At 47.7% G+C, this 9,026-nt stretch overlaps 1 non-coding gene across 1 annotated transcript; it reads left to right on the plus strand.

Moving 5' to 3' along the window:
* The first annotated feature begins 1,812 nt into the window (after positions 1-1,812).
* TRNAP-CGG (transfer RNA proline (anticodon CGG)) lies at positions 1,813-1,879 on the plus strand. The gene has a single exon. It is a non-coding gene; the product is annotated as a tRNA-Pro (tRNA).
* Positions 1,880-9,026: the final 7,147 nt, after the last annotated feature.

Consider the following 9,026-nt stretch of genomic DNA (forward strand, 5'->3'; position numbering starts at 1 on the left):
TTCTTCTTAACTGGAAGAACCGGATTTGACCCCCCCCCCCCCACTCTTCCACTTACAGCTGCTGGAATGGCCTTGGGTCAGCCAGAGCTCTCTTATCTGGGAGAACCAGGTTTGATTCCCCACTCCTCCACTTGCTGCTGGAATGGCCTTGGGTCAGCCATAGCTCAGGCAGAGGTTGTCCTTGAAAGGGCAGCTGCTGTGAGAGTCCTCTCACCCCCACCCACTTCACAGGGTGTCTGTTGTGGGGGAGGAAGATAAAGGAGATTGTGAGCTGCTCTGAGACTCTGAGTGGAGGGTGGGATATAAATTCAATATCTTCTTCATCTTCTTATCTTCCTTCCTTCCTTCATTCCTTCCTTCCTTCCTTCCTTCCTTCCTTCCTTCCTTCCTTCCTTCCTTCCTTCCTTCCTTCCTTCCTTCCTTCCTAGCCCATTTGGCGTAGTGGTTAAGTGTGCAGACTCTTATCTGAGAGAACCGGGTTTGATTCCCCCCTCCTCCACTTACAGCTGCTGGAATGGCCTTGGGTCAGTTATAGCTATCACAGGAGTTGTCCTTGAAAGGGCAGCTTCTGTGAGAGCCCTCTCAGCCCCACCCACCTCACAGGTTGTCTGTTGTGGTGGGAGAAGATATAGGAGATTGTAGGCCACTCTGATTCAGGGAGAAGGGTGGAGTATAAATCTACAGTCTTTTCCTTCCTTCCTCCCTCAACATCTGACATTCATGTCTCATGGCACTCAAACATCTGACATTTATTCTCTGTGGCTCTTACGTTAAGCAAGTTTGGGCACCCGTGGTCTTTAGCCTTTCTCCTCTGACAGTGATTGTGTGAGTTTAACCTTCCCCCCCCCCCCAAAGCTTTAAATCACGGATTACATTTGCGATTGTCGTTTTGGATCTTGGGGGAGAGTGACATGTTTCGAGCTCCCGGGATCGGCTCCTGTGCCGTTTCTTCAATTGCCTGAGAGCCACGAAAGAGCACACTGAGAGCAAAACAGTACCAAAACACCAGACAGGCAGGTTAGGCCTTTGGGATCCAGCCACTGGTGTTGACAGGGAAGGAGGAAGCAGAAAGAGGAATGAGATCACAAAGGTAGCCAAAATTCCTGAGGTGTGAGCTCCCACAGTGACGTGTGTAAACACGACACACCTGTACCTCTTTTGGCCCGACTTCCTTACTCGCAGAATGGGAGTGTCGGAGTTTCTAGCTTCACAGGTAAAGTAACAGTTGCTGTAGGTTTGCAAAGGGCTTTTCTTGTAGCAGGAACTCCTTTGCATCCTAGGCCACACACCCCTGATGTAGCCAAGAGCTTCCAGGGCTCTTAGTACAGGGCCTTAGACAGCCAGTTTGGTATAGTGTGCGGACTCCTATCTGGGAGAACCGGGTTTGATTCCCCACTCCTCCACTTGCAGCTGCTGGAATGGCCTTGGGGCAGCCATAGCTCTCTTATCTGGGAGAACCGGGTTTGATTCCCCACTCCTCCACTTGTACCTGCTGGAATGGCCTTGGGGCAGCCATAGCTCTCTTATCTGGGAGAACCAGGTTTGATTCCCCATTCCTCCACTTGCAGCTGCTGGAATGGCCTTGGGGCAGCCATAGCTCTCTTATCTGGGAGAACCGGGTTTGATTCCACACTCCTCCACTTGCAGCTGCTGGAATGGGTCAGCCATAGCTCTCTTATCTGGGAGAACCGGGTTTGATTCCCCACTCCTCCACTTGCAGCTGCTGGAATGGCCTTGGGTCAGCCATAGCTCTCTTATCTGAGAGAACCGGGTTTGATTCCCCACTCCTCCACTTGCACTTTGGGGAGGGACGGTGGCTCAGTGGTAGAGCATCTGCTTCGGAAGCAGAAGGTCCCAGGCTCAATCCCTGGCATCTCCAAAAAGGGTCCAGGCAAATAGGTGTGAAAAACCTCAGCTGGAGACCCTGGAACGGAAAAGTCTGCTGGGCACTCCATTACTCCCTATGGAGAGCGATTCCATGAGAGCCAGTTTGGTGTAGTGTAGTGTGCGAACTCTTATCTGGGAGAACCGGGTTTGATTCCCCACTCCTCCACTTGCACCTGCTGGAATGGCCTTGGGTCAGCCATAGCTCTGGCGGAGGTTGTCCTTGAAAGGGCAGCTGCTATGAGAGCCCTCTCAGCCCCTCCCACCTCACAGGGTATCTGTTGTGGGGGGAGAAGATATAAGAGATTGTAAGCCCCTCTGAATCTCTGATTCAGAGAGAAGGGCGGGATATAAATCTGCAGTCTTCTTCTACTTCCAATAGGGTGTAATGGAGAATTGATCCACGGATATCTGGGGCTCTGGGGGGCTGTTTTTTGAGACAGAGGTACCAAACTTTCAGTGTAGGATCCAGTGCCTCTCCCCAGATGATTAAAGGGCTGGAGCACTTTCCCTATGAAGAAAGGTTGAAACGTTTGGGACTCTTTAGCTTGGAGAGACGTCGACTGCGGGGTGACATGATAGAGGTTTACAAGATAATGCATGGGATGGAGAATGTAGAGAAAGAAGTACTTTTCTCCCTTTCTCACAATACAAGAACTCGTGGGCATTCGATGAAATTGCTGAGCAGACAGGTTAAAACGGATAAAAGGAAGTACTTCTTCACCCAAAGGGTGATTAACATGTGGAATTCATTGCCACAGGAGGTGGTGGCAGCCACAAGTATAGCCACCTTCAAGAGGGGTTTAGATAAAAATATGGAGCAGTTTAGATAAAAATATTTGGCCGCTGTGTGACACACAATGTTGGACTGGATGGGCCATTGGCCTGATCTAACATGGCTTCTCTTATGTTCTTATGTGGAACAAACCTGTAATACCCTTAGTTGGAGATGCCGGGGATTGAACCTGGGACCCTCTGCTTACCAAGCAGATGCTCTACCACTGAGCCACTGTCCCTCCCCATCTATTGTCTTCCCTTCCTTGAAGCTCTCAAACATCTGACGTTCGTGTCTTTCTGAAACCGCCATTTTCTCCAGGGGTACCGATCTCTGTCACCTGGAGATCCGTTGTCGTAGTGGGAGATCTCCAGCCGCCTCCTGTAGGTTAGCGAAACTATGGGAACTTAGCATACAAATGTGTAAATAAAAAACCGCTAAGAGAAACTATAAATTTTAACTGACAAAACAATGTAATGTGAAGGTCAGTGGTGTTCTGATCAGGCTTGCACACCATTTGAAGTTCTATGTGCAAGTGTGGCCAGAACACCACTTTTGAACAAAAACATGCTTCAGAAGGATATTCCCACAAGTCAGTTCAAAAGCAGTTCAACATACTTTGAGAACCTGGATATCTGTCAGATATGTCTTGAACCTTGTTGGTCTTCTATGAATGTATTCTAAAGATTGGGTTCTAGTGAAAAATAAGCCTCCAAACTGAAGAAAGATGGATGAAACGTCTTGACGTCTGTTCTAGACGTCACTGGAAGGGCTTCCTTTAGCTCCATGAACTAAATACTGGAATATGGATATTCCTTGGTGGTTGGAAAGTTTGTTGAACTGCTTTTGAACTGACTTGTGGGAATATCCTTTTGAAGCATGTTTTTGTTCATTTGAAGTTCTATGTGCAAGCCTCGTCAGAACACCACTGACCTTCACATTACATTGTCAGTTAAAACGTATGGTGTCTCTTAGTGGTTTTTTATTTACACATGAAGGTTGGCAACTCAACTTAGGCGGTTTATTTATTTTATTTACATTAGACTTTTATCCCGCCGTCTCCGCAAGCGGACTCAGGGCAGTTTACAACAGCCGTTTACACGATTTAAAACAATAAGTCAATAAAATCTATAAAACATTTATACAATTAAAATTTAAAAACTATTCCACGGTGCTGTACCATTACTATGTTGGCGGTTCTGCTTTTCAAACGGTTGGCCACCGGGAACTCTAGCTGATGTCATGTGGCAGCTCTCTCTCAGTTTAAGCATCGAAGGCCTGTCGAAACAATTAGGTCTTACAGGTCCTGCGGAATGTAGGAAGGTACCGCAGGGCCCTTATGGCCTCCGGGAGAGCATTCCATAACTCTGGTGCTGCCACCGAGAAGGCCCTGGTTCGTGTCAAACGCAACCTGGCCTCCTTTGGTCCAGGGATGGACAGATTTTTTTTGTCCCTGAACGCAGTGCTCTCTGGGGGATATATGGGGAAAGGCGGTCCCGCAGATAAACAGGTCCCTGACCATAAAGGGCTTTAAAAGTCAATACCAATACCTTGAAACGGATTCGGAACACAATAGGTAGCCAGTGCAGCTCTTTCAGCACTGGCTGAATGTGCTCCCATCGAGGGAGCCTCATGAACAGCCGTGCCGCAGCGTTCTGCACTAACTGTAGTTTCCGAGTCAGCGTCAAGGGTAGCCCCGTGTAGAGAGCATTACAGTGATCTGACTAGCGTTGCACAGTTATTATTGAAATACTGTCTGAACAGCAAGCCATCCCATCTGTCACGGCGTATGGAAGCAAAAGGAAACTGTATGCATTTTTACCACATTTGTGGAAAATGTCTTTGTAAAGCTCGAAGAATCGGAAGTGAAATGAGGGACCAAATATGAACTCATTGCATCTGAATATTATGCTTACCCATGCCAACGACTAGCTTTTATGCTGGCCAGATTTAATATATTCTCCTCACTTGTGACCTTTGGCAGGTATCCCTTATGACTCGAGCAGGTGTAGTAGAGAACCTGATTCTTTAAGACACATCTTATTACAAAACAAAACCTTAAGGACTTTGGTTTTGGTGGAATGAACGTTCTGGTATTCTGTATGTTTGACATGTTTTGATAACTCAAGGATTAATATGTTTTAAAAGGATTTCTACATAATTTATGTTCCATTGTAATCATTCTTCGAGGCTGGTCATTGCGGAGGCCTTGCAGCTTGTGTCTCTACCCCCCTGGAGGTTGGCAACTCAAACTAATGCAGCTTCTAACATAAAAACATAAGAGAAGCCATGTTGGATCAGGCCAATGGCCCATCCAGCCCAACACTCTGTGTCACAGAAGAACATAAGAGAAGCCATGTTGGATCAGGCCAATGGCCCATCCAGCCCAACACTCTGTGTCACAGAAGAACATAAGAGAAGCCATGTTGGATCAGGCCAATGGCCCATCCAGCCCAACACTCTGTGTCACACAGTGGCCAAAAAACCCAGGTGCCATCAGGAGGTTCACAAGTGGGGCCAGGACACTAGAAGCCCTCCCACTGTTGCCCCCGCCCCCAAGCACCAAGAATACAGAGCATCACTTGTCCCAGACAGAGAGTTCCAACAATACACTGTGGCTAATAGCCACGGATGGACCTTTGCTCCATAGGTTTATCCAATCCCCTCTTGAAGCTGGCTATGCTTGCAGCTGCCACCACCTCCTGTGGCAGTGAATTCCATGTGTTAATCACCCTTTGGGTGAAGAAGTACTTCCTTTTATCCATTCTAACTCGACTGCTCAGCAATTTCATTGAGTGTCCATGAGTTCTTGTACTGTGATCTGTATTATGATCTGTTGTGAAGATAAGAGAACAATGTAAGAGCATAAGAGAGGCCATGTTGGATCAGGCCAGTGGCACATCCAGCCCAACACTCCGTGTCACACAGGGGCCAAAAAACCCCAGCTGCCATCAGGAGGTTCATCAGTGGGACCAGGACACTAGAAGCCCTCCCACTGTGCCCCCCGCCCACCAAGCACCAAGAATACAGACCCCACTGCCCCAGACAGAGAGTTCCAACAATACGCTGTGGCTAATGGCCAGTGATGGACCTCTGCTCTAGATGTTCATCCAATCCCCTCTTGAAGCTGTCTATGCATGCAGCTGCCACCACCTCCTGTGGCAGTGAATTCCATGTGTTCATCCCCCATTGAGTGATTGCTGACTAGTATTGCAGAGTAATTATTGAAATACTGGCCAAACAGCAAACCATCCTATTTTGCAGGGTTCTCCCCCCCTCCCCCCTCCGGTCCTTCACAACATCAAATAGCAGCTCCAGATTCCCACAAACAACTCCCCCTGGGAAACGATGAACTTCCACGACGAAGATAAGCAGCCGGCTTAATTTTTTATTATTATTATTTTCCAGACTTCAACGACGCAACGTGTCTCGCTTTGAAACATGCTTTTGACAAGACGTCGAGTCCTTTTCTTCTTTGCTCTAGTTTCCGCATCCGTTGCGGAGCTGTGCGTTTGTAGTTTTTCTTTAAAAAAAAAATCGGAAAATAAATTATAAAGCTTTCCCACCCAAATGTTCTCGCCTGCGTCCCAGTTCCTAACTGAATATCTCTCTCTGTGGAAGACGCACTTGATTTGGCTAATGGGAAAGAAAATACCCTTAAGGTTAACAAACGTTATTATAGCATAAGCTTTTCAGAAACACAGCTCTCTCCATCCATGTTTTTGAGGAAGAGAGCCGTGTTTCCCGAAGGCTTATGATCAGGGGTCATTTCATAGAGAGGGGCTGGAACTCATTAGCACCAGAGGTGGAATTCTAGCAGGAGCTCCTTTGCCTATTAGGCCATACACACCCTGATGCAGCCATCCTCCAAGAACCAACAAAAAAGAGCCTTGTAAGCTCCAGCGGGATTGGCTACAGCAGGGGGCGTGGCCTAATAGGCAAAGGAGCTCCTGCTAGAATTCCACCCCTGTAGCCAATCCTCCAAGAGCTTACAGGGCTCTTCGTACAGGGCCTACTGGAAGCTCCAGCAGGATTGGCTACATCAGGGGGCGTGGCCTAATATGCAAAGGAACTCCTGCTAAAATTCCACCCCTGTAGCCAATCCTCCAAGAGCTTACAGGGCTCTTCGTACAGGGCCTACTGTAAGCTCCAGGAGGAGTGGCTACATCAGGGGGTGTGGCCTAATAGGCAAAGGAGCTCCTGCTAGAATTCCACCCCTATAGCCAATCCTCCAAGAGCTTACAGGGCTCTTCTTACAGGGCCTACTGCAAGCTCCAGGAGGATTGGCTACATCAGGGGGCGTGGCCTAATAGGCAAAGGAGCTCCTGCTAGAATTCCACCCCTATAGCCAATCCTCCAAGAGCTTACAGGGCTCTTCGTACAGGGCCTACTGGAAGCTCCAGCATGATTGGCTACATCAGGGGGCGTGGCCTAATAGGCAAAGGAGCTCCTGCTAGAATTTCACCCCTGATTAGCACAACTCACTTGCATAGGCTATACACCCCTGACATCACCAGAAGGTGTACCAAATTATATCAGCTCAACATCTACCTTGAAACGCTTCTTGAATTAGAATTGCCATAATAAAGCATTACTCCCATCATATTTTGAAATTCCTTTCTCCTAGGTGGCCACAGTGGCATGAGGAAGATTTCCATCTGTTTGCTTTAGATGTTTTGGTTATTTCCGCATTTCTTGTTGCTGGAAAAATATTAGAAAGTTTGTCAAATCTCGGGTCAGCAAAATTCTCACAAGTTATCTTTAGACCACAGAGAAGAAGATGATATTGGATTTATATCCCGCCCTCCACTCCGAATCTCTGAGTCTCAGAGCGGATCACAATCTCCTTTACCTTCCTCCCCCACAACAAACACCCTGTGAGGTTGGTGGGGCTGAGAGAGCTCTCCCAGAAGCTGTCCTTTCAAGGACAACTCCTGCCAGAGCTATGGCTGACCCAAGGCCATTCCAGCAGCTGCAAGTGGAGGAGTGGGGAATCAAATCCGGTTCTCCCGGATAAGAGCCCGCACACTTAAACGCTACACAAAACTGGCTCTCAGAGATCAGTTCCCCTCAAGGAAATGGCTGGGAAGGCGATGTCTATGGCATTATAATCTGCTGAGGTCTCTCCCATCTCCAAACTCAGCCTTCTCCAGGCTGCACTTCCAAATCTTCAGGAATTTTCCAACCTGGTGTTGGCAACCCTAGATCCCGTTGGTACACTAATGGAAAGACCATTACATGGTGTTATGTGGAGCTAGGATTATTTAATGCACAACCCGCCAACCTCACCTCCATTTCTGCTTTGTAACAGCATGCTACTTTTTGCCTCCAATTTCTCAAGTGGGAAGTGGGCAGGGCCAGGTCGGGCTTTTGCCCAGCAAGGCTTCTGATTGGTTACTGGAGATCCAATTGGCTGTTGTTATGTATTAATAGTTGCTAGTGCTGAACTGGGCCTGGGCTTGCCATGTTTCCAGTACTCTTCAGGATCGTGATGTCTACATTCCGATTGGCTGTTCTCTTAGAACAAGCCAATCGGGACGCAAGGCATCTCTTACAGGAGTTGCAAAGGAAGGATCCTTGAGAGACCTATAGGAGGGATTGCCTCCAACCAAAGAGAGCATGTTTTACTCAGCCACTCTGTATATATTGAGTTGAGTCACCTGCGTTGTTTGTGACTGTTTCTTTTCACTTCAGAATAGCTGTGAAAATTTTTTTAAAGCATTGCTTTGGTGGCAGCTCTGCACTGCCAATACTGAAGTGAAGCTGTGGCAGCCATTTTGTAGCGGGCTTCATCTCCCGAGGCAGCCATTTTGTGATGGCCAATCTGTTGCTGCGCCCGCCACGCTGCCTCAGAATTCCCAGTGTGTCCCGCAGGCCCCCAAAAAGTTGCCGACCCCTCTTCTGAAGTCTTTAAACTTATGAAAGGCCGAGGCCTTTGGCGAACGAAAAGGGTAGTTCAAGAGTGAAACCAAGGACTGTGGCGAACGAAAAGGGTAGTTCAAGAGTAAGGCCGAGAATTGTGGCGAACAAAAAGGGTGGTTAAAGAGTGAGGCCAAGGACCGTGGCGATTCTGTTTTTTTTAAAACTGTTTATTGTATAATATAAAACTACAAAAGTAAGACCGCGTCATTTCCATGTAATTTGTCCAACTGTTTTGATTACAGCCCATACCTACGAGTGAATACAGTAATCTGGTTTCAGATGTATATGTCTGTAACATTGCATAGAAAGGCACAGCTCGAAGGTCTGTGGTTTGGGGAGGGGGAGGCAGCAAGGAAGGTTTTTTGGGGGGTGGGAGAAAATACAGCCTTTTTTTTTGACAAATAAGAGCCCTGTTTAAAACACCCATGCACAGACCATGTCAGAC

This window comes from Heteronotia binoei, chromosome 1, assembly GCF_032191835.1.
Source record: "Heteronotia binoei isolate CCM8104 ecotype False Entrance Well chromosome 1, APGP_CSIRO_Hbin_v1, whole genome shotgun sequence".
NCBI lineage: Eukaryota > Metazoa > Chordata > Lepidosauria > Squamata > Gekkonidae > Heteronotia > Heteronotia binoei.